This window comes from Lissotriton helveticus, chromosome 4_1 (genome assembly GCF_964261635.1).
Source record: "Lissotriton helveticus chromosome 4_1, aLisHel1.1, whole genome shotgun sequence".
NCBI classification, from domain to species: domain Eukaryota; kingdom Metazoa; phylum Chordata; class Amphibia; order Caudata; family Salamandridae; genus Lissotriton; species Lissotriton helveticus.
The window spans coordinates 1781252433-1781279429 of NC_136063.1; positions in this window are offsets into that span (position 1 = coordinate 1781252433).

Genomic DNA, 26997 nt, shown 5'->3' on the forward strand with positions numbered 1-26997 from the left:
ATGACTATGTGCAGCCCCCGTTCACAAGCAACAGTGCCCTCTTGGACCCGAACCTCTGGGGAAATTACTTAAATATAGGGGAAAATGCATGCCTTAATAGGCCCCAGGCACCCCACCCCTTGGGGTCGAATTTCTCAGAAAAGGGGAGAGGACCATGGGTCTTCAATCCCTGAGGGATCTCTTCAGCCGTAATTGCGCCTGTTAGAGGATCTTATGGCTTTTAGAAAAGCCTTGAAAACATTCCTGTTTTAGTCTCTTACCCCCAGCCTGTGTTATGTACTTAGAGTGGTCCTCCCTGGTTCTTTTTTAGCTGTGTTATGTCTTTTATGCATTTCCTGTCAAATGCGCCAGGACGCTCCTTAGCTGGAGTAGCTGTGCGCACAATAAAAACCAATAACATAACATAACATAACTTCCGCAATGGAAATGGTGTTGCCTGACTATGTCCTAGTTCCGGTATCGGCAGCTTCAGCCGAATCTATTAAAGCTGTATCACTCGTTTTTTGGGGGCTTTCCATTGGGCGCAGAGTTTAACTGCCATCTGGGTTTTCAAATACTAAGGGCCAGATGTAGGTAGCCAAATACTGGTCGGTAACGGCCGATTTCGGCCGTTACCGACCGGTATTTGGCTTTTGAGATGTAGGTGGGTCCGAATTTACAGAATCGGTATATTTACAGATTCGGTAAATTTACCACTTCGGTATTTTACCGAATCGGTAAACATACCGATTCTGTAAATCCATATGTAGATGACACTCCTGAGAGTGCCACAGGCCCTTAAGAGTCGGTATTTTACCACCCAATCCTATTGGGCGGTAAAATACCGAATTCAGGTGTGCATGCAGAATTTGGTATTTACGGATTCTGTAAATACCGAATCTGTATTTCCCATTTATTCCTATGGGCTTCAAGGCCCATAGGAATCAATGTGAAATACAGATTCGGTATTTACAGAATCTGTAAATACCGACTCTTACAGAATCGGTAATTTTTTACCTACATCTGCCTCCTTCAAATTTACCGACTCTTAAATACCGATTCGGTATGGGTCGGTATTTAAGAGTCGGTAAATCGAAATTACCTACATCTGGCCCTAGATGTCCCCGTCATTCACAGTAAAGCAGTCACACTCTAACTCATAAAGCGTGAAAGGGGCCAGCCTACGAAACCTCATTAAAATGTCTTAGGTTCCGCACTTCTAGGGTTCTGTCTCTTGGACCTCAGGTGGAGGGGAAGAAAGAAGAACCATTTTTGTAATTTAATCATACCCAATTAATTATTTCACTCATTTCATTGAGTCCGTTGTCAATAGTATTAAGATACATATTGGTTTTGACTTCATCAAGCCTGCGAAGGGCGTATGTGTTTTAGGAAAAGTAACAAAAAACATTTCACATATTTAATTATAATCCAGGGCTAAATAGAAAATCTGACTGGAGAAAAATAAAATTTGGATCTATGGTGTCAGAGGTAATTTGTTTTTGCACATAATTTGGTTTCCCACCTCTGTACTCCTGAACTGAATCAGTCCCCTGTTTTTTACCCTCCCTTGCCTCTTTCTGCAGTTCTTTAGTTTTTTTCTTTTGTTTCTTTCTTTTTCTGCACTTCTCTTGACCTCCTTCTGCAACTCTGATTAACTTTATGCACCTCTCTTCCCTCTTTCTACATATCTGTTGCTTCTTTCTGAACCTCATTTGCTTCTTTCTGCATCCCTGTTGTCTCTTTATGCACGTGTCTTTCCTCTTTTTGTACCTTTCTTGCCTGTTTTTCATCCCACTTCCTTCTTTCTGCACTTTTCTTGATTCTTTCTACACCTCTGTTGCATCTTTCAGCAATTCTCTTGCCTCTTTGTGCACTTCCCTTGCCTGTTTCTGTACATCTGTTGCCTCTTTCTGGACCCCTGTTTCTTCCTTCTGCACTGTCCACGCTTCTTTCTGCACCTGTCTTGCTTCTTACTGCACCCCTGTTGTCTATGTACCTCTTTTGCTTCGATTTGCACTTTTCCTTTATTTTTCTGCAGCTCTCTTCCCTTTTTGCACGTCTGTTGCCTCTTTCTCCACCTCATTTGCTTCTTTCTGCACCCATGTTTTCTCTTCATGCACTCGTTCTCCCTCTTCCTGTACCTTTCCTGCCTGTTTTTGCATCTCACTTGCCTCTTTCTGAACTCTTCTTGCCTCTTTCTAAACCTCTGTTGTTTCTTTCATCAATTCTCTTTCCTCTTTGTGCACTTTTCTTGCCTGTTTCTGCAACTCTCTTGCCTGTTTTTTGCACCTTTGTTGGCTCTTTCTGCACCTCACTTGCTCGTTTCTACACTTCTGTTTCCTCTTTCTGCACCCCCGTTGCTTCATCCTGCACTTTCCATGCTTCTTTCTGCACCTGTCTTGCTTCATTCTACACCCCTGTTGTCTCTTTATGTACCTCTTTTGCCTCTTTCTGCACTTTTCTTTACTTTTTCTTCACATCTCTTCCCTCTTTCTGCATGTCTGTTGATTCTTTCTGTGCCTCATTTGCTTTTTTCTACACCCCTGTTGTATCTTTATGCACTCGTCTTCCCTCTTTTTTTACCTTTCCTGCCTGTTTTTGGCCCTCACTTGCCGTTTTTTGCACTTTTCTTGCTTCTTTCTACATCCTGTTGCATCTTTCAGCAATTCTCTAGCTTCTTTAAGCACTTCCCTTGCCTGTGTCGGCACTTCTCTTGCCTCTTCTGCACCCCTGTTTCTTCATTCTGCACATTCCATGCTTCTTTCTGTCCCTGTCTTGCTTCTTTCTGCACCCCTGTTGTCTCTTTATGTACCTCTTTTGCCTCTTTCTGCACTGTTCTTGCCTTTTTTTTCATCTCTCTTTCCTCTTTATGCACTCTTGTTGCTTCTTTCTGCACCTCATTTGCTTATTTCTGCACCCCTGTTTGTTCTATGGACTCGTCTTCCCTCTTTCTGTTCCTTTCCTGCCTGTTTTTGCTCCTCACTTGCCACTTTCTGCACTTTTATTGTTTCTTTCTACACCCCTGTTGCTTCTTTCAGCGATTCTCTTGCCTCTTTGTGCACTTCTCTTCCCTGTTTCTGCACCTCTTGTGCCTCTTTTTGCACACCTGTTGGCTCTTTCTGCACCTCACTTGCTCCTTTTTATACTTCTCTTGCCTTTTTCTGCACCCCTGTTGCTTCATTCTGCACTTTCCATGCTTCTTCCTGCACCTCTCTTCCCTCTTTCTGCATGCCTGTTGCCTCTTTCTGCACCTCATGTGCTTCTTTATGCACCCATGTTGTCTCTTTCTGCACTCGTTTTCCCTCTTGCTGTACCTATCCTGCCTGTTTTTCATCTCACTTGCCTCTTTCTATACTTTTCTTGCTTCTTTCTACTTCTCTGTTGCTTCTTTCAGCAATTCTCTTTCCTCTTTGTGCACTTCCCTAGCCTGTTACTGCACTACTCTTGTCTCTTTCTGCACCCCTGTTGCTTCATTCTATACTTTCCATGCTTCTTTCTGCACCTGTCTTCCTTCATTCTGCACTCCTGTTGTCTCTTTATGTACCTCTTTTGCTTCTTTCTGTACTTTTCGTGCCTTTTTCTGCACTTTTCTTCCTTCTTTCTACACCTGCACGCCTTTTTCTGTACCTCTCTTGCCTCTTTGTGTACCCATCCTACCTTTTTCTGCACCCCCTTGCCTCTCTCTCTACCCCTCTTACCACTTTCTGCACCTCTGTTGGTTCTTTTTGCACTGCTCTTGCTTCTATCTGCACCTTTCTTGCCTCTTTCTGCACTTCTCTTGCGTCTTTCTACACCTCTGTTGCTTCTTTCAGCAACTCTCTTCCCTTTTTCTGCACTTCTCTTCCTTCTTTCTGTACTGCTCCTACCTCTTTCTGTACATCTCTTGCCTCTTTGTACACCTCTCCTACCCCTTTCTGCACCCCTTTTGCCTCCTTATTTCTTTCTGCACTGCTCTTGCTTCTTTCTTCACCTCACTTGCCTGTTTATGCACTGTATTTGCTTTTTTTCTGAACCTCTCTTGCCTCATTTGGCACCTGTGTTGCTTCATTCTGCACTTCTCTTGCCACCTTCTTCACCTCTTTGTTAGAGGTAATTTTAATCCCCTTCCCTATTATGTACTAGGGCCATACAGGGGAGGTCATGCTAATCACAGATGTACCCCAACATATAGTGTAGCCTAATGTATGTAGGTGTTTTTACTGTATTCACTGTATTCTAAGTATCTTTCAGCAGAGCACTGGCTCTGGACCTGATTAGTCAGAGTCAGTTACCAGCAGTACCCATCAGCAAAAAGTTGGGGGCACAGGATGACTTTTCAACAAGGCCTCTTTCTGCTCCTCTGTTGGTTTTTTGTGCACATCTTTTGCTTCTTTCTGTACCTTTCTTCATCGTTCTGGACTTCTGTTGCCTCTTTCTGCATTTCTCTTTCTTCTTTCTGCGCCTTTCTTCCTCTTTCTGCACATGTCCTACCTTTTCAGGCATAGTTAGAAATTAGCATTTAAAAAACCTTTGAAATTCACTGAAAAAACCACAGGTTTCAGGGACATTATAGTTAGAAATTAGAATTTAAAACACTTGAATTTCACTGAAAATACCATAGGTTTCAAGGACGTTATAGTTAGAAATTAGCATTTAAAAAACCTTAGAAATTCACAGAAAAATCCACAGGTTTCAGTGATGCTATAGTTAGTTGGACATTTCTCTCGTACAAAACAAGATAAATTCGGCCGTTATAGTTAGTTCAGCTAACTAAGTCTCGCGCCCCTGCAATGCACTGCTGATGACGTCACATATTATATAATTCATGACATGGTCAGAGACATCATTGATGACATCATTGATGATATCTCAAATGACTTCACTGATGACATCATCCACATGATAATCTGATGCACCTTTTCATACACTAATATAACCTTTGATACACCCACTGTAATATACAGACTACTATTTTCGAAACCATAGACACACCAATGCCAGTTAGTAAATAACCACTCACTAATTCTTAGTTCTACACACACATCTACTCATTCAACCATACAGTCACTCACACATGTAGTCAACCATCAATACGACACTATCATATGCACTCACATATCTATACAGACACTCACATACCACCACTCATCCATAGAGTTACTCACACACCTAGTCAGTCATGCAAAAAATCAATCACTCTCCCATGTATTCACCTGTACAGTTACACACACTCCACTTCACTTATTCAAACATATACTAACTGTAGCGGGTTGAAATGAAGGTGCAGGAGCCAGGTCAGTTTAGGGATGATAATATTTTAGGAAACATATGTCTCTGTTTAGTAGCTAGTCTTTTGCTGAGCGTTGGGGATAATGGCGTCTTATCCCGACGTTCCTGAGTAACGGCTTCTCTCCATCCATTGTTCATCCACCTTCGTAGGGTCTCGCAGTCACAGGAGTTCCGGGGAGTAGTCCGTTTGAACAACTAAAAAAATAAAGACAGAAGGTGTAAATATGGGGAACTAGTTCATATGAGGGAGGGGAGTGAAGGATCACCAGTGGTTATCGCACGTCTCTAAATGGGACTGTGAAGTGCATAGGATGGGTAACCCTTCAGAAACAGATAGGAAGGACGCTACCTTATTTGTCTGGTCTCTACCTCCGACCAACCCAATCCGCAAATCTCTCTCGTACCTGAGAGAGCCACACTCCTCCGGGAGCGTGACTTGGCGAACCATGGGGTAGTTGGCCTCCTGGCTTTCTTTGGTCTTTCAGCATCTCTGCTCTGCAACTTCAACTCGGTAATCTCCTCTCCACACTGTACATATCCTCTTCCGGCTCCATGTACTTCCTCCCTCCGGTGATGACACACACCTCCTTCCTGGTTCCAGGCACTCTTGTTGGTCCGGTTGTATTGATGTCATTGTTGGGGGTGGTGTCTTCGGACTCGTAGCCCTAGTTAAAGGCACCATACATAATTTCCTCTGACTCCTCTGGTGTGGGATTCATGAGACAGTCCCACTCGTCCTGCTGCAGAGAGAAATTGATAGGTGTCACCTCCCACCAATCTTTAGCCCGCATCTTACCCACCCGTGTCATATCCAATCTGTGACACTAACACATACTTACAGTCTTATCCAATAACTAATACAAGCACACACTCATCTATACACCCACTCTCACAAGCACTCACTCTCACATATAGTCATTCAGTTACTCACACATGTACCACTGAGGCATTCATTCACTCACCAACACACCCATACACACACTCATCCACCCATATAGCCCTTCACAGTTGTACTCTTGCACACACTCACCCAGTGAATCACCCACTCACACATATATGCAGAGAGTCACAAACACAGACAATCAGGTACCCATACAGATACTCAGACAACCAATCAATAACCCATATAGACACCCATTTAGCTACTCACCAACCAGTGCAACCGCTAACACAAAAACTGACAAACTAAACTGTGTGAATGTCTGTATCAATCACTAACCCAGCAATCAGTAAGACACATTTAATCACTCACTTACATAGTCAGTCACGCACCTACTAAATCATCCATTCAGACACTTATACACCCACTCATTCTTCAATACACCTTGGCCTATACATACATATATATATATGGATTGGTTCACTGGCTTATTAAGTGTATCTTAGTGTATACATATATTAGTGAGCAATGTTTAAATATTTAAATATATGTATTAGTGTTTCACTTTGTTTATAAGTAGCTGCATGGGTTGGTGAGTAGCTACATGTGTATGTGTATGGCTTATTAGATTTTTTTATATCAATATGAGTGTCTATATGTTTGGTGGGGTTATTACTTAGCACATAGATGCATGAGTGACTGACTCTCTGTTTGTATATGTTTTGAAGACAACATATGTGCAGGACTGTATGGGTGGATGACTGTGTATATGTGTGTGTTACTGACTGAATGACTGTCTCACTATTGTCTTTATCAGTAACTACATATGTTTTAATGTAATATATGTGAATATTATATATATATATATATATATATATAATGTATATATATATAATAATATAATAATAAATATAAATAATTATATATATAAAATAATGAATATTTATGTATGTAAGTGACTATATGTGAGAGTAAGGGATTGGAAGAGTTCCTGTTTAAATAAGTATGTGTTTCTATAAGTGATTGTTTAAGAGAGTAAGTATGTGTAAGGTTCCTTAGAAGTAAGGTCGTAGTGTGTGTACAGCTGTATATGCAAATAAATGGATGTTCAATAGTATTTATTTGCATGTGTGAGTATGTGTGAGAGTATCTTTTGGATGACTGTCGGTGTGTAACAGGATATATAGGTGTATCACTACATATGATGAGTGAGTATACGTATGAATGATTATATAGAACTGTTGGTGAACGAGTGGATGTGTATATAGATGGTTGAATTATTGAATTGGTTGTTGTAACTGGTATGGGTATCTCCATTTTTTTGAAAATTTTAGTTTCTATTTTTGAATTTTTGAATATGTGTTTCAAGGGTTACATTACAGTGAAAGGAGGTCTGTCACTCTGTCACAAGGATGGTGTCATCAGTGATGTCATGAGTGATGTCACTGACCATGTCATGAGTGATGTAATATGTGATGTCATCAGCAGTGCATTGCACGCGCAAGTTATAGTGAGTCCAACTAACTATAACGTGGGAATTTCAATGGTTTTATGCGAGTAAAACTTCCAGCTAACTATAACAGGTGTGAAACCTATGGTTTTTTCAGTGAATTTAATAGGTTTTTTAAATGCTAATTCCTAACTATAACTGGTGTGAAACCTATGGTTTTTTTCAGTGAATTTCAATGGTTTTTTAATAGCAAATCTCTATAGGTATAAAAAGTAAAGAAAACAACATCGTGTTGTTTCGCGTAACCGCGTGATGCGTCATATGACGCACTGCGTAAGCGCACCCAGAAGCACGCGAGCGCATACTATCGCGCAACGTCCTGACGCGCTTACGCTTTTAAAAAACCTATTAAATTCACTGAAAAAACCATAGGTTTCACACCAGTTACTATGGACAAACAATATGCTATGGGGAACAAAGCATCACACTTATTAAACGAGCTTGGGATAACCACAAGTGCCCAAGGAAACATTGATTTTTTTCAGCCTTTTTTTTTGCTCCTGTTGAGCCCTTTAGAATTCCCTGTTTTTTGTTTCTCCCCTTAAAAAATACAAAAAAAATATAAAACTTTTCAGAAAACCCCCAAAAAGTAAAAAATGTTCGAAAAACCAATAAAAAAGAATATAAAACAACAAAAAGAATTAAAAAAACAGTTCTTTTTAGAACTACCTTTAATTTATAAGAATAAACCTATATTTTTAAAGAATCTCTGTTAATCTTTTTTCTGCAGGGTACGCGTACCGGTACATGCACCGGGGCGCGCACCGGGGCGCGCTACCAAAAAAAAAGAAAGAAAGAAAGAGTGAGCATGAGGGAAGAACACGGAGAGAGTAATGTTAATAGAAAAAGAGCTAGAGGGAGCAACATAGAGGGATTGTTTATTACATAGTAAAAAACAGAGAAGGTGTAATAGGGTGTAAGTGAGAAAAGGAAAATGAATAAGGGAGCGAAAGAAGGGAAGAGAGAAAAAGAAGACTAAAGTAGAGGTACTGGTAGAATGTGAGTGGGTGTTGAAAATAAAAGGAAGGACAGTAAAGAATGTGGAATGAGGGGTAGTGACGGAACCGGAATAAATGAACAACGGTGAGGGAGGGTGAGAAAAGAGCAGTGAGTGTAAGTAAAGAGGGGTGAAAGAGGGTGGATAAAAGTGAATAAGGTTAAGACATGGGGAGTGACAGAGAGAAAAGAGAGAGAGAGTAAAGGAAGGAGTGACTGAAAGAGTCTGAGTGAAACAGGAAAGAAAGGTAAGTAAGGCAGTGTGGGTGACTTATAGGGAGTCAGTGGGTGTAGGTGGGGGTGTGGGTGTGTATGGTGTGTGTGTGGGTGTGGGTGTGTGGGGTGTTTGGGTGGAGGTGTGGGGGTGTGAGATATGTGTAGGGGGGTGTGGGGGGTATATGTGTGGAGTGTGTGTGTGTGTGGGATGTGTGGGTGGGTGTGTGTGTGAGGAGTGTGTGTGTGGCTGTGTGTGTGTGTGTGAGGTGTGTGTGTGGTGTGTGTCTGGGGTGTATGTCAGAGGTGTGTGTGTGTTGGGGGGGGAGGTGTCTGTGTAGTAGTGAAGTAAATGATTAAGGGAAAGAGAATGAGTGAGTGAGCAAAGGAAGGGAACAGAGGGTAAGGAAAAAATTGAATGTAGGAGGGGAAATAGGGAAAGGGGAGTAAACATGGAGAATATGAATAAGTGAGGGAAGCAGAGTAAAGAAACAGGACTGAGGTAGGTTGAGAAAATAGTAGTGAGGTTAAAGCAAAGGGTGATGACAAACTACATTTTTTTGGTCACACTTACCATATAATAAATGTAACTTTAATTACATTTTTTATTACATTTTGTATCTGTAAAGAGAGAAGAAAAAATAAGTTATAATTTGTAAAATATGTATTTAAAATTAAAGATACAAATGAAGAGGTTAAAAATCATAACAGTGTATTTAGAAATAAAGTAAGGTAGAAGGACAAAAAGAGGGAAAAAGAAATAGAAGGAGAGCAAATTACTAAGAGTAAGGCATATAGATTCACTGACAGAAAGGAAGAGAAGAAGAGAAAAATGAACTTAAGGTAAGAAAGATACTAAAAAAATATGAGTTAGCAAAACTAAATCAGGAAACAGGAGTAAGTAAAAAGATAATGACTGAGAGGGAAAGGAGTCTAATAAAGGATGCATTTAAAAAATGAGGAATGGAAGATAACTGAGAGTAAGTGAAGGAGAGTCATAGAGTGAAGGGATGAAGGGAGAGAGGATAATATAGAAGGATTGAGGGAAAAGGAGTGAGGAAGTTAGTAGACAGAGAGACTAAGGGAAGGACTGAGTGAAGTGGAGTACAATGTGTGAGGAAAGAAAAATGAGTAAGGGAGCAAAAGAAGGAAAGAGAGGAGAAGAGGACTAAAGCAGTGGTACTGATATAAAGTGATTCGGTGATGAAAGTAAAGAGAAGGACACTGAAACATAGGAAATGAGGGGTAGTAATGAAACCGGACTAAAAGAAATAGGTTGATGAACGATGAGAGAGGAGCAGTGAAGTTGTTGTAAGGGAAATGATAGAAGGTAGATAAACACAAGTGAACATAACACAAGGAGAGTGAGGGACTGAGGACATAGAGGTAGTGAACGGAAAATAGAGAGAAGAGATCACAAGAAATGAGGAAACAAAGATAAGCGAGGGAGAGTGGATGATTTATAGTGATAGAGTGCGACAATACTGGTGAGTGAGTAAAGAGGAATTACTAAAATGCAAGGGAGAGAGGGGATGCAGACAGTTGAAATGAGAATGAGGGGTTGTGAAAGAAGTGGACTAAAAGAACGAGGTTGAAAGAGAGTGAAAGAAAGACATTATAAGTGAGTAAAAAGAGCTGAAAGAGGGTGGAAAAAGGAAAGTGAGTGTGAGACAATGGGAATATATTTTAAATTACAGAATACAAACTATAGATTAACTTGTACAACATGTTACATAGTTTATTTTTGCTGTTCTCAGAATATATTTAATTTCACTTAAAAAAGTGAGTTCAAACTACTCATCATATGACAGCGGGGAAAAAAAACACAATCAAAAAGATTGTGTTTTTAAAAAAAAACATCTAAACTTCAAAATAACAAATGTACACTAATCTTTGATTCACTTACTTTTCCTTTAGGCCAAATAGTATATCATGAAGGTCCTTTTCGTTGGAAAGTACTCTGCTGTTCTCTAAAAATTCCATTTCATCGACTTTCTAGAAGAAAACCTCGAAGAACATCTGAAATATTTTCATTATTTTCATATACTCCTTCTGTTCAGTCATAACTCTTTGCTCATTCCTTCACCATTCCTTAAGGCCAAATAGTGTCAGATGTATCAGTATATTTTCAAATTAATTAAAACAAACTCTAAACTTACCGTTTTTCCGACGTTCTGAAAGAAAGGCTCAAACAACATTTTAACAATATTTACATTTGTGTAATTCCATCTCTGACTCACTCATTTTCGTCATTTCCTATAATACTGATATCACTTACTATGAGATCCACTTACAGTACCTATATGACAACTCAATTTTTTATATTATCTTGATCACTTTTACTCAGAATATAATTTTAAACAGCAAACTAACCTTTATTAACTGCTCCCGTCTTCATAGGCCAATTATCTTTACTTAAATTTTGGTTCTAAAAACACTAGATATGAATTTTTTAAGTCAAAAGGCAAACGCTGTTTGAAAGTCAAATGAGTGTCATTACAAAGGGTCCGACCTTTACAACTTTTTAAATAGCATGTGTAATGCCCTGATGTTGTTGAAGGACCGTCATGATAAATAATAGCTACAGTTGCAAAGGTTCTTCCTGAAATTGATAACTGAGAAGCCACAACATTTTTAATAGAAGTTGACAATTTACTTCCATCAGGTCTACATCGTTAGAACATTAAAATCACATATTTACCATAAGTTTGTAAAAATAGTGTGGACAGCATTGCAGACTTACATTGGGTACACACCATATTGTGATCAGCTGCTTTAACTAGATTATTAAAAGGCACTGATTTGCAGTCTGGTAAACTCAAATATATAAATCTTTCAGTGTCTATTCTAGTACTACTTGATAAAGTACAGTTGTCACAGTCATGCTGACATTGATAAGAAAGGCTAAAAAGATTTTTTATATCTACTCCTTCATCTTCCAATACATCAAACATATACATTAAAAATTCCTGACAATCCTGCTGAATAATCTGTGAAAATTGATTTTGAACAGAACATATGTCTAGAAGATTTCTAAAATCTGAAACACTTTCTATTCAGCTCTATCACTGCTACATTTCTCGAACACAGAATTCAATAAACAGCAGAATGTTTGATCCCGATTTTCAACAATCTGTTCTTGCAAATTTTGAAGAAAATAAACAACATTAACCACTACATTAGCATAGCAGTTGACACCAGAACTGTTTTCAAACTGAAATCCAACAACATCTTCAACAGAATCCTTTTTCTTTCTGCTTACAATTACAGTTTCATCTACTCTTTGTCTTTTTGCTAGTACCTCACTGCAATTATTCTCATTTCTTCTTTTTCGGCCTACCACACGTTTTTCAAACAGAGGATATTGAGGCAAATGTGGAGCATACTCTCTTCTTAACCTATTGTATTCTTTAACACAATCTAGATCAGCACAAATCTTTCTTTCATCACACTCAATCAAGTACAATCCTGATAAAGTTCTGACTCGTGATAATGCCACATATGCCATACCCTCTTTAAACACAGAACTTCCAATGTTCACCAAAGCACTCTCTACACTTAAACCTTGAGATTTATGAATTGTCACTGCATATGCCAAACAAACAGGAAACTGTTTTCGGCGAACATATAAGTCTTTCACAAGCCAAAATCTAGCTGAACAACGACAAATTTGTTCTATTTCGTCAATGCCATCAAATTTAATTTTTAAAATTTCAATTCCATCTCTATTTTTGTAATTCCCAAAACCAACAACATGACGCATTGCTCCATTTACCAGACCTCTTTCAACATTTAAATTCCTTCTCAAAATGATACGACAATTTAAACACACATTCAGAGTCTTTTCAAAACCAGCAGTTTTAGATATAGTCTTCTCTAATGAATCCAATTTTGATTTCAAATTTTCTGACAAAATAATTGTTGCTCCCATATGCTCTATTTTATCTATAGCTTCCAGTTTCACTATCTCTTCATTTTCTAACTTTAACATTTTGTTGTTGAACATGGAACATTCTGTCAGAGTAGGCATCAAACATATGCCAGATTTCATCTCGTTAATTTTCTTAAAAATATTCTCTGGAAGAATGTTTTCATTTGGGTACAAATTTGAAATTAATCGTCCATGTAAAGCTTCTTTCCCATGCTGACTGTTTTTTCCGAATCTTACATCTTGTAGAATATTTTTATAATCTTCATCCTTTGCCTGCCACATATTTTGGAGTAGTTCTGCATATTTGAAATTTTATCATATATTAACGTTTCCAATGCTTCCTAGGCACTTCCTGGTATCTTCATGCGTGACCATTTTAAACACTGGTTGTCCTTTCACTGGAGTCAACTGCAGTAGATCTCCAAAAACAATAATGTGTTTTCCTCCTAATAACACATCATACTCTGTTCTAAGAATTTCTTGCATTCTCAAATGCACAAAAGCAAGCATTAGATTTGAGACCATGCTTACTTCATCAATGATAAGAAGTTTCATTTTCTTCAGGACTCTGGAAACTTCAGAAGACGCATCTCCAGATAGCTTGTGGTATTGCAATTTGTTATCATGCTCCACTGGCAGCATCAGTAAACGATGTAAAGTAATCCCTTTAATATTATGTGCTGCCAGCCCAGTTGGAGCGGTAACAACACAAGACAGCGGTGATTCAGTCCTTTTCTGCAGATAAGTTGCAATTGCTTTAATCAGAAAACTTTTTCCAGTTCCCGCTTCTCCACTCACGTACAGTTGGACAGGCTTAAATGATGTACGTGAGCACTCTTTCTTCTCATGACTGAATCCATGTTCAACCTGTTCCGTGACTTCGTCATATATCTGTTTCTGCTCAAGGTTTAATTGTTTCACCAAATCTTCTAAATTAATTACATCCTCTTGAGCTTGCTCCATAGCTCTTTCCACCTCATCCATGGCAGTGGCAGCTTCAGTTTGGATAATTGGTCCTCCTAGCGGATCCTGACTCAATGAAGCAGAACTCTGACTGTCTTGAGAACTGTCTCTCGCAATCTCTGCAGCAATTGTTGCTTCTTGCTCTATTTCATTCAACATTTGCAGATAATTTGGAAAAACAGGACATTCTATGGTATCCTTCGTTGCATTAAAAGAGTCTTCGTAACAGAGAAAATCTCCAAGTAGTTTCTCTTCTGTACGCCATGGTTTAAAGAGTTGCAAAAGAGCCAAATAGTAAAATTCTCTTTTGTCTGGATTTTCACAACTCAATTTTCGATGATTAATCAAATGATCTTTTCTCTGTTTCACTAGACATCCTTCACATCCAATGACAGCATATATTCCATTATTGATATCTTCTCTGATGTTCCTCTTATAAATATATCTTTGCAGAACTTCATAGAGACAAGCGTTCTCAAGATAAGGACTTCTATTTGGATAGTATGTATCCAACATGTTTGTCTTCAAAATATCTGTACTTTCTGGTTATTTCTCCGCCAAATACTCTATTTCCTGTACAGATTTCAAAACTCGGTTTCGTGTTGCAGCAAGACCTAGACTCACCCAAATGATGGTTCTAGATTTGGCATATAGACATGCTGATGACAATCGATCGGAACATTCATATGCTCCAATTTCTCGATGTGACAACATCTTTAGACTGTAACTGTATAATTTCTTGCTTATACTCTTTTCATGTGAAATGTCCTCCCACATTTCCTTCAGTTCTGTCTTTTCTTTTTTTGTGATGTAAGACGTCACATAGCGAGCCACAGCAATAGAGTTGTCAGCAACGAACTGAATATCCATGTTAGCATTCCACATGGACAAAATCACTGGGTTGTAGTCGTTGATGTACTTGGACTCTACGTTTCTTTTTAAATTGTATGTATTTTTGGGTGATTTCCTCGTCACAGTATGTCGCAGAGAAGACATCAAATTATTTACTCTTCCTTTAGAAATGACTGCTCGTGGAAAACCAAAACGACTTTTTGTGTAGAACTTGTCCTTGTTTCTGAATTTTCGATGACCGTACTTTCCACAACGATGGGATGAAGAGCGTAAAACTTGTTGCCTTAAACTGTTTTCTTCAGTAGTTTTCGGAACAGCACATGTTGAATACTCTTCAATGAAGCTCATCACTGTCTCATCCGAATCTGTTCCAAATTTGGGTGCATCTTTAATCCACAACAACATATGTATGTGAGGAGCACCTCTCGCTTGGTACTCCTTTCTCCAAAAGAAATCCAAAACCTCTCCAAGGGGAGGATTTTTTTTGTTGGTAATGAAAGACATCATAGCTTCAAATCTATGAAAATATCTGCATACATTCACTGGATCCAAAGAACACAGTTCTCCAGGTGTTTTGAATTCTATATTTTGTATATTTGCATTTGCCTCGCGTATAAATTGAAGTAAGTTGTCCCATGCATACTCGGCACAGCTAAGAGTGAGGAACCATGTAGGAGTTCCTAATTTTCTTAGCATACATTTCAATTCCCCATGACGACGGTACCAATACTCGTTTGTACCACGCTGACATGCCATGAGATTGATTAGATGAGATTCCAAAATATTATCTTGCAGATTGACTTTCTCCATAGAGTCCCTCGCCGAAACATTTTGCAGATGTGCTCCACTTTTCAGTATATGGTTTACTGCATAAGAAAGCCCAGACAAGTCACTTTCATACAGTAGATGAAACAAATATGGGATGCATTGACGAAACGTTGGATCTTCAGCATATAATCTTAAAGTCCGGTATTCAGATGCTGGAATTTGAAGTGGTCGATCATCATATCGTCCACCTCGACCTGTTGGAAAACAACGAGCTTCCAAACTTTCTTCCCATACACTAATGGGACTTCCTTTTGCTGATTTCATTTGAAACAGGTCAATTGCATTCCCCATTACTTCTTTGGAATGCAAAGGATGAACAGTATAATGTTCATATATTTCTTCACTTCTAGACACATCAACTTTTTCAATTTGGCCAGCTGAACAATCACTGTCTTCATCTGCAGCTGTTTCCTCTGCTCCAACACATACATGTTTGTAGTACTCATTGTTTTTGACCAAATACAACGTTGCCTTTTTGACATTCTTAACATCCACTAAATCTTGCCAGATTTTCTTACTCTTTGTCGGAACCCCATTAACTAGAATGACCAGAGGTTCCTCTTCCACTTTCTCTACACCAATTGTATCAATATTTTTCTGGAAATCTAGAGGCAAATAAACGACTCTTCCCTTTAATCCTCTCTGTAAATCTGAAGGAGGCAATTTCCCTATCTTAGGCTCCATGCGAACAATTGCCTGAAAAGGATGGACACATTGAATCAAAATACACTCATATGCATTTAAATCCATCAATTCAGGAGGAATGTCTACTAACTCAAGATTATTATAAACAGCTCTAGCAGGCATTCTGTTTTGATTTAATTTATCATAACAATATTTACAAATACGCTGATCAGTACTCAAATCAAAAGAATTCTCCACCCACAAATAAGTTGCAAAATCCTTCCACTCATAATTATTTATCTTTTCAATTTTTACGTATAAATCAACTAATCTAGTTTGTTGCTTATAATGAGTTCGTCGACAACACACACAAGTAAAATTCGGCCTTTCACTTGATTTCACCTTAAACCTGATAATTTCCTGGTCAAACTTTTCTGTAGTTGAAATCTGTACATTGTCTTCCACATTACCTTGAATTTCTGTGTCAATTTCTACACTGTCCTCTTTTTTACTAAAATAACAAATCTCAATTTCTTCACAAATCCTCTTCACATCTAATTCAGTTCCATGCAAAATAGCACTGTTTAATGGACAGACCTCTCTTCCACTACACTCCTCAACACAGGCATCACCTCCTATGCACCCATGGACAATCCTCACCTTATCTGCAACCCAGAATAGACCTCAACTCATCTGCACCATTAGACAGGCCTCAGTTCATTTACACCCCTGAACACGCCTCATCTCATCTGCACCTGTTACCATCAATTATACTCAATGTATTGAGGCCTGTTGAAGGGCCACAGATTACATAATGTTTGTCTAAGGATCAGAGGAGGTAAGTCCTCTCAATTGCACTCATGGACACAGGCCTCAACTCCTTTGCGCCACTGGACATGCCTCACCTCATCTGTACAATCCACTTCCTAATTTGAGGAAACACAGGTAACATACATTTCCTCTCTCTTGCAAACATTCCTACCAAGCATTACCATAAAAATGACACAACCCAACAGCAAAGAAGCTGAGTCTGCTTCCTAATCGGAGGTAACACAGGTGACATGATTGTGAAAGGTTCAAATATTTTTATGTAATCATACACACACTATTTAATCCTTCTCAAAAATGTAAAAGCCATTCATTTGCCCCCAAATCGTTTTTTGAATAACATTTTAGAAACAGAGCACAGGTCCTATGTACAAGCATTCAACTTCACTACTGAAACCTCACTATTTCACAAAATAAAAATCCTCTATCTTGCAAATGTAGATACCAAGTATTATCAAAAAGCATGACACAAACCAACAGCAAAAAAGCTCAGAGCCTAATTTATGAGGCCCTGCGTTAGTTTTCCGCTGGAGATGAATCACTTTTTGTGACGCATCGGCAGCATAAAACATGTGCCTTGTTGCGCCATATTTAAAAAATTACACATCTAGGTAGATATGTCACTTTTTAAACCCCTGCGCCACATTATACCTGCGTCAGGCATAATGTATGCAGAGGGGGCCTTCCCCCCATAAAAAACATTGTAATAGTGACGCAGTGAAATCTATGAGATTTCACTGCGTCACTTTTAGGACACTGTTATGTCAAAATCTTGTACCTGCCTCACAGCAGGCGTAAGACTGACGCAAACCCTTTCACATGGGGCTTTCCCCTTTTGAAAAGACGCATTGCTGGAGTTGCATCACTTTTATGACACACTCCAGCAATGCGTCACTTTTGCGCTTACAGATACGTCAGAAATACTGACTTATCTGTAACTCCTTGCGACATGATGCATCATACATTAAATATGACGCATCATTGGTGTCGCAAGGAGTGCGCAGTGAAAACTGACGCATCGCTGTTTTCATAAATAATGCCCTCAGTGTGCTTCCTAATCTGAGGTAACACAGGTGACATGATTGTGAAAGGTTCAAATATTTTTATGTAATCATGCACACACTATTTATTCCTTCTCAAAAATGTAAAAGCCATTCATTTGCCCCCAAATCGTTTTTTGAATAACATTTTAGAAACAGAGCACAGGTCCTATGTACAAGCATTCAACTTCACTACTGAAACCTCACTATTTCACAAAATAAAAATCCTCTATCTTGCAAATGTAGATACCAAGCATTATCAAAAGGCATGACACAAACCAACAGCAAAGAAGCTCAGAGCCTAATTTATGAGGCCCTGCGTTAGTTTTCCGCTGTGATGCGTCACTTTTTGTGACGCATCGGCAGCATAAAATGTAGTGTAGTTCCTATTTTCCCAATAGGCTCTGCGCATTGGAATAATACCTACAGCAGTAAAGGCCTAGACCAGACGTTAACTAGGTCTACTACTGTCGATACTAGACTTAATTTTTGGGTTTGCCAGCGTAGCTCAGAGTTCGCTAGAAACTTTCTCGAATGTTCAGGAAAGAATTAACTCCCCTGATTAGACAAGAAGGGATTTAGTTTCTGACAACCATAGAACATGACAACTTTGCTCTCCCCTAATCAAGAGTCAATCTCGAGAGTCGTGTGAGCACAAGGCAATTATTTTACTCAGTCAGTACGTGCATTCTTAGTCTCATCAGATTGTAGAGAAAAGGAAGAGATGGGCGTGTTCAATAAAAAGGTGTTATTTATTGATCAGTCTCTTTTCTCGTACAAGAGAAATGGATCGATATTATTGCAATACTTATAGTTAAGTAAAGTGCATACATTAAAAGCAATAGTATAAAATAATACTGTAAAAACATTGATATGGTTTCTGAGCCATATGATGTTTAAAATGATTAAAATATATTTACATACACATATACATTTGACTAAACGTACTCAACTGGTGTTTCTAAATACGCCTACCCCGTGTACCTGACCTAAGTCTAATGCGTGGGCAGGAATAGAAAGTTACAGTTTAAGTTAAGTTTGTTTTTGCCAAGTGAATAACTAAAGAATTCTCTGGGAGGGGTTATTCAGTTCTGTACCTGGAAGTTTAGGATGAATGAGGAATGGTATCTCTTTCTCTGCTCTCGATATTCCAGGCTGCCTGCGAGGGCTGCCCAGAAACGCCGGTGCTGGGTCTCTCGGCTTGAGATAGCAGCGCGTCTCTCAGCGCGTCAGGAAGGCGGGGCTGCGCCAGCGGGGTCTGCTTCTGCTCTCGGCTTCGGCAAGTATGGCTGCTCCGTCTTGTCACCACGCGTGTGTTTGCATAGGGCAAGATCGGCAATATTTATACCTTAAAGGTGCCGAGATTGACGTAAGGATGGACATAGATACGTCAATAAAGATGTCATACGACTTGCTCGTTAGCACATTCTTTTACTGAAGTTCTCTGTGAAATCAAAACAATGGCCGCACGGATTTTCCAGGTTGTCATAGGTTTGATTTGTTATGAGAACGTCGTATGCCTTATCAGGGGCTGGAGGAATGTCGCTTGTCTAATTAGATCTCAAGCGTTATGACCTAATCAGATAACACGTTCCTGTGCCGTAGTGTGACTGCGTCAGATAACGGTATCTGCATCATGGGGGCTGTTCTTGCCTCATGGGCTGACTGTTAGTTAACTTGATAGTTAGTTTAACCAGAATAGGGTCAGGAATAGGGGGATCGATTCAGAACCTATAGGAATACATGACACCCATTCCACGCTAACTATGGTCATATTTACTAATCTATGCATAGTATAACATAGTACAACATACTATAGAGTATAGTGTATACCTTACCACCCCAAAATACATAAATGCATTTTGAAATTTTCAAATATACTGAAAAATTGCAGTCATATATATTGTATGCACTTAAGCTATGAATTAAATGCAAAAGTAAACACGCATTTGTATGCATTATTGCTTATTTGGTATATGAGAAATACACATGAAATGGCTCTTAATATGGCTATACAGAAAGGAAGTTCGAGACCATCTCATCACATAATAAAATATTTGTGAACATCCCAACGGGCAACTAAAGTTTATAAAGTATCTAAAAATAGAAATCTTAGTTCTCTAGGAATAGTTTCTTACTTTAAGCAGAAGATAAGTGTCCCGAAAAATTTGTGAAAAATTATTTGGGGCTGCTAAAAAATTGTTGTCCGTGAACTGGTGGGAAGAATTGTTCATGTGACTTTATTTTTAAAGTTGAAGGCCGAATTCAGGGAACGCCGTGTGCGAGTTTACTCAAAAGTCTCTATTTCTGTTCTGGAGAGAACATCATATCATTCAGGCTTTCGAAAAAACTGTCAACAGCTTCATGGGAAAGTTCCACTAAGTCGGAAATAGGGGTAACCATGCATTCGTGCGCATGATTGTCTCCATTATTTACAACAAGGGGTGGTGATGGACAGAGTCTCTGAATTAAGCAGAGTACTCTCACCCAGTCAAGAGATCAGGGCTAGATCCAACACCGTTTTTTAGCTCATTGCACCATCCCAGTTTCAGAACCTGGCTGTATGCAAATTAGTCTGTCCCTGGCCCAGTGCATCATGGGAACAGGGCAGACCAGACTACAAAAGCCAATTCTTACACTGGGAAGGAAACAAGCTTCCGGGGACCGGTTTCTGCCATTTCAGGCGTCTTCAGCCCGGCTTGCTTGAATCCTGATGGTGCAATGAGCAAGGGACTCACATCTGAGTATACCCTTCCACGCTTAGGGTGGACAAAATTATTTACAACAAGGGGTGGTGATGGACAGAGTCTCTGAATTAAGCAGAGTACTCTCACCCAGTCAAGAGATCAGGGCTAGATCCAACACCGTTTTTTAGCTCATTGCACCATCCCAGTTTCAGAACCTGGCTGTATGCAAATTAGTCTGTCCCTGGCCCAGTGCATCATGGGAACAGGGCAGACCAGACTACAAAAGCCAATTCTTACACTGGGAAGGAAACAAGCTTCCGGGGACCGGTTTCTGCCATTTCAGGCGTCTTCGGCCCGGCTTGCTTGAATCCTGATGGTGCAATGAGCAAGGGACTCACATCTGAGTATACCCTTCCACGCTTAGGGTGGACAAAATTATTTACAACAAGGGGTGGTGATGGACAGAGTCTCTGAATTAAGCAGAGTACTCTCACCCAGTCAAGAGATCAGGGCTAGATCCAACACCGTTTTTTAGCTCATTGCACCATCCCAGTTTCAGAACCTGGCTGTATGCAAATTAGTCTGTCCCTGGCCCAGTGCATCATGGGAACAGGGCAGACCAGACTACAAAAGCCAATTCTTACACTGGGAAGGAAACAAGCTTCCGGGGACCGGTTTCTGCCATTTCAGGCGTCTTCGGCCCGGCTTGCTTGAATCCTGATGGTGCAATGAGCAAGGGACTCACATCTGAGTATACCCTTCCACGCTTAGGGTGGACAAAATTATTTACAACAAGGGGTGGTGATGGACAGAGTCTCTGAATTAAGCAGAGTACTCTCACCCAGTCAAGAGATCAGGGCTAGATCCAACACCGTTTTTTAGCTCATTGCACCATCCCAGTTTCAGAACCTGGCTGTATGCAAATTAGTCTGTCCCTGGCCCAGTGCATCATGGGAACAGGGCAGACCAGACTACAAAAGCCAATTCTTACACTGGGAAGGAAACAAGCTTCCGGGGACCGGTTTCTGCCATTTCAGGCGTCTTCGGCCCGGCTTGCTTGAATCCTGATGGTGCAATGAGCAAGGGACTCACATCTGAGTATACCCTTCCACGCTTAGGGTGGACAAAATTATTTACAACAAGGGGTGGTGATGGACAGAGTCTCTGAATTAAGCAGAGTACTCTCACCCAGTCAAGAGATCAGGGCTAGATCCAACACCGTTTTTTAGCTCATTGCACCATCCCAGTTTCAGAACCTGGCTGTATGCAAATTAGTCTGTCCCTGGCCCAGTGCATAATGGGAACAGGGCAGACCAGACTACAAAAGCCAATTCTTACACTGGGAAGGAAACAAGCTTCCGGGGACCGGTTTCTGCCATTTCAGGCGTCTTCGGCCCGGCTTGCTTGAATCCTGATGGTGCAATGAGCAAGGGACTCACATCTGAGTATACCCTTCCACGCTTAGGGTGGACAAAATTATTTACAACAAGGGGTGGTGATGGACAGAGTCTCTGAATTAAGCAGAGTACTCTCACCCAGTCAAGAGATCAGGGCTAGATCCAACACCGTTTTTTAGCTCATTGCACCATCCCAGTTTCAGAACCTGGCTGTATGCAAATTAGTCTGTCCCTGGCCCAGTGCATCATGGGAACAGGGCAGACCAGACTACAAAAGCCAATTCTTACACTGGGAAGGAAACAAGCTTCCGGGGACCGGTTTCTGCCATTTCAGGCGTCTTCGGCCCGGCTTGCTTGAATCCTGATGGTGCAATGAGCAAGGGACTCACATCTGAGTATACCCTTCCACGCTTAGGGTGGACAAAATTATTTACAACAAGGGGTGGTGATGGACAGAGTCTCTGAATTAAGCAGAGTACTCTCACCCAGTCAAGAGATCAGGGCTAGATCCAACACCGTTTTTTAGCTCATTGCACCATCCCAGTTTCAGAACCTGGCTGTATGCAAATTAGTCTGTCCCTGGCCCAGTGCATCATGGGAACAGGGCAGACCAGACTACAAAAGCCAATTCTTACACTGGGAAGGAAACAAGCTTCCGGGGACCGGTTTCTGCCATTTCAGGCGTCTTCGGCCCGGCTTGCTTGAATCCTGATGGTGCAATGAGCAAGGGACTCACATCTGAGTATACCCTTCCACGCTTAGGGTGGACAAAATTATTTACAACAAGGGGTGGTGATGGACAGAGTCTCTGAATTAAGCAGAGTACTCTCACCCAGTCAAGAGATCAGGGCTAGATCCAACACCGTTTTTTAGCTCATTGCACCATCCCAGTTTCAGAACCTGGCTGTATGCAAATTAGTCTGTCCCTGGCCCAGTGCATCATGGGAACAGGGCAGACCAGACTACAAAAGCCAATTCTTACACTGGGAAGGAAACAAGCTTCCGGGGACCGGTTTCTGCCATTTCAGGCGTCTTCGGCCCGGCTTGCTTGAATCCTGATGGTGCAATGAGCAAGGGACTCACATCTGAGTATACCCTTCCACGCTTAGGGTGGACAAAATTATTTACAACAAGGGGTGGTGATGGACAGAGTCTCTGAATTAAGCAGAGTACTCTCACCCAGTCAAGAGATCAGGGCTAGATCCAACACCGTTTTTTAGCTCATTGCACCATCCCAGTTTCAGAACCTGGCTGTATGCAAATTAGTCTGTCCCTGGCCCAGTGCATCATGGGAACAGGGCAGACCAGACTACAAAAGCCAATTCTTACACTGGGAAGGAAACAAGCTTCCGGGGACCGGTTTCTGCCATTTCAGGCGTCTTCGGCCCGGCTTGCTTGAATCCTGATGGTGCAATGAGCAAGGGACTCACATCTGAGTATACCCTTCCACGCTTAGGGTGGACAAAATTATTTACAACAAGGGGTGGTGATGGACAGAGTCTCTGAATTAAGCAGAGTACTCTCACCCAGTCAAGAGATCAGGGCTAGATCCAACACCGTTTTTTTTTAGCTCATTGCACCATCCCAGTTTCAGAACCTGGCTGTATGCAAATTAGTCTGTCCCTGGCCCAGTGCATCATGGGAACAGGGCAGACCAGACTACAAAAGCCAATTCTTACACTGGGAAGGAAACAAGCTTCCGGGGACCGGTTTCTGCCATTTCAGGCGTCTTCGGCCCGGCTTGCTTGAATCCTGATGGTGCAATGAGCAAGGGACTCACATCTGAGTATACCCTTCCACGCTTAGGGTGGACAAAATTATTTACAACAAGGGGTGGTGATGGACAGAGTCTCTGAATTAAGCAGAGTACTCTCACCCAGTCAAGAGATCAGGGCTAGATCCAACACCGTTTTTTAGCTCATTGCACCATCCCAGTTTCAGAACCTGGCTGTATGCAAATTAGTCTGTCCCTGGCCCAGTGCATCATGGGAACAGGGCAGACCAGACTACAAAAGCCAATTCTTACACTGGGAAGGAAACAAGCTTCCGGGGACCGGTTTCTGCCATTTCAGGCGTCTTCGGCCCGGCTTGCTTGAATCCTGATGGTGCAATGAGCAAGGGACTCACATCTGAGTATACCCTTCCACGCTTAGGGTGGACAAAATTATTTACAACAAGGGGTGGTGATGGACAGAGTCTCTGAATTAAGCAGAGTACTCTCACCCAGTCAAGAGATCAGGGCTAGATCCAACACCGTTTTTTAGCTCATTGCACCATCCCAGTTTCAGAACCTGGCTGTATGCAAATTAGTCTGTCCCTGGCCCAGTGCATCATGGGAACAGGGCAGACCAGACTACAAAAGCCAATTCTTACACTGGGAAGGAAACAAGCTTCCGGGGACCGGTTTCTGCCATTTCAGGCGTCTTCGGCCCGGCTTGCTTGAATCCTGATGGTGCAATGAGCAAGGGACTCACATCTGAGTATACCCTTCCACGCTTAGGGTCGACAAAATTATTTACAACAAGGGGTGGTGATGGACAGAGTCTCTGAATTAAGCAGAGTACTCTCACCCAGTCAAGAGATCAGGGCTAGATCCAACACCGTTTTTTAGCTCATTGCACCATCCCAGTTTCAGAACCTGGCTGTATGCAAATTAGTCTGTCCCTGGCCCAGTGCATCATGGGAACAGGGCAGACCAGACTACAAAAGCCAATTCTTACACTGGGAAGGAAACAAGCTTCCGGGGACCGGTTTCTGCCATTTCAGGCGTCTTCGGCCCGGCTTGCTTGAATCCTGATGGTGCAATGAGCAAGGGACTCACATCTGAGTATACCCTTCCACGCTTAGGGTGGACAAAATTATTTACAACAAGGGGTGGTGATGGACAGAGTCTCTGAATTAAGCAGAGTACTCTCACCCAGTCAAGAGATCAGGGCTAGATCCAACACCGTTTTTTAGCTCATTGCACCATCCCAGTTTCAGAACCTGGCTGTATGCAAATTAGTCTGTCCCTGGACCAGTGCATCATGGGAACAGGGCAGACCAGACTACAAAAGCCAATTCTTACACTGGGAAGGAAACAAGCTTCCGGGGACCGGTTTCTGCCATTTCAGGCGTCTTCGGCCCGGCTTGCTTGAATCCTGATGGTGCAATGAGCAAGGGACTCACATCTGAGTATACCCTTCCACGCTTAGGGTGGACAAAATTATTTACAACAAGGGGTGGTGATGGACAGAGTCTCTGAATTAAGCAGAGTACTCTCACCCAGTCAAGAGATCAGGGCTAGATCCAACACCGTTTTTTAGCTCATTGCACCATCCCAGTTTCAGAACCTGGCTGTATGCAAATTAGTCTGTCCCTGGCCCAGTGCATCATGGGAACAGGGCAGACCAGACTACAAAAGCCAATTCTTACACTGGGAAGGAAACAAGCTTCCGGGGACCGGTTTCTGCCATTTCAGGCGTCTTCGGCCCGGCTTGCTTGAATCCTGATGGTGCAATGAGCAAGGGACTCACATCTGAGTATACCCTTCCACGCTTAGGGTGGACAAAATTATTTACAACAAGGGGTGGTGATGGACAGAGTCTCTGAATTAAGCAGAGTACTCTCACCCAGTCAAGAGATCAGGGCTAGATCCAACACCGTTTTTTAGCTCATTGCACCATCCCAGTTTCAGAACCTGGCTGTATGCAAATTAGTCTGTCCCTGGCCCAGTGCATCATGGGAACAGGGCAGACCAGACTACAAAAGCCAATTCTTACACTGGGAAGGAAACAAGCTTCCGGGGACCGGTTTCTGCCATTTCAGGCGTCTTCGGCCCGGCTTGCTTGAATCCTGATGGTGCAATGAGCAAGGGACTCACATCTGAGTATACCCTTCCACGCTTAGGGTGGACAAAATTATTTACAACAAGGGGTGGTGATGGACAGAGTCTCTGAATTAAGCAGAGTACTCTCACCCAGTCAAGAGATCAGGGCTAGATCCAACACCGTTTTTTAGCTCATTGCACCATCCCAGTTTCAGAACCTGGCTGTATGCAAATTAGTCTGTCCCTGGCCCAGTGCATCATGGGAACAGGGCAGACCAGACTACAAAAGCCAATTCTTACACTGGGAAGGAAACAAGCTTCCGGGGACCGGTTTCTGCCATTTCAGGCGTCTTCGGCCCGGCTTGCTTGAATCCTGATGGTGCAATGAGCAAGGGACTCACATCTGAGTATACCCTTCCACGCTTAGGGTGGACAAAATTATTTACAACAAGGGGTGGTGATGGACAGAGTCTCTGAATTAAGCAGAGTACTCTCACCCAGTCAAGAGATCAGGGCTAGATCCAACACCGTTTTTTAGCTCATTGCACCATCCCAGTTTCAGAACCTGGCTGTATGCAAATTAGTCTGTCCCTGGCCCAGTGCATCATGGGAACAGGGCAGACCAGACTACAAAAGCCAATTCTTACACTGGGAAGGAAACAAGCTTCCGGGGACCGGTTTCTGCCATTTCAGGCGTCTTCGGCCCGGCTTGCTTGAATCCTGATGGTGCAATGAGCAAGGGACTCACATCTGAGTATACCCTTCCACGCTTAGGGTGGACAAAATTATTTACAACAAGGGGTGGTGATGGACAGAGTCTCTGAATTAAGCAGAGTACTCTCACCCAGTCAAGAGATCAGGGCTAGATCCAACACCGTTTTTTAGCTCATTGCACCATCCCAGTTTCAGAACCTGGCTGTATGCAAATTAGTCTGTCCCTGGCCCAGTGCATCATGGGAACAGGGCAGACCAGACTACAAAAGCCAATTCTTACACTGGGAAGGAAACAAGCTTCCGGGGACCGGTTTCTGCCATTTCAGGCGTCTTCGGCCCGGCTTGCTTGAATCCTGATGGTGCAATGAGCAAGGGACTCACATCTGAGTATACCCTTCCACGCTTAGGGTGGACAAAATTATTTACAACAAGGGGTGGTGATGGACAGAGTCTCTGAATTAAGCAGAGTACTCTCA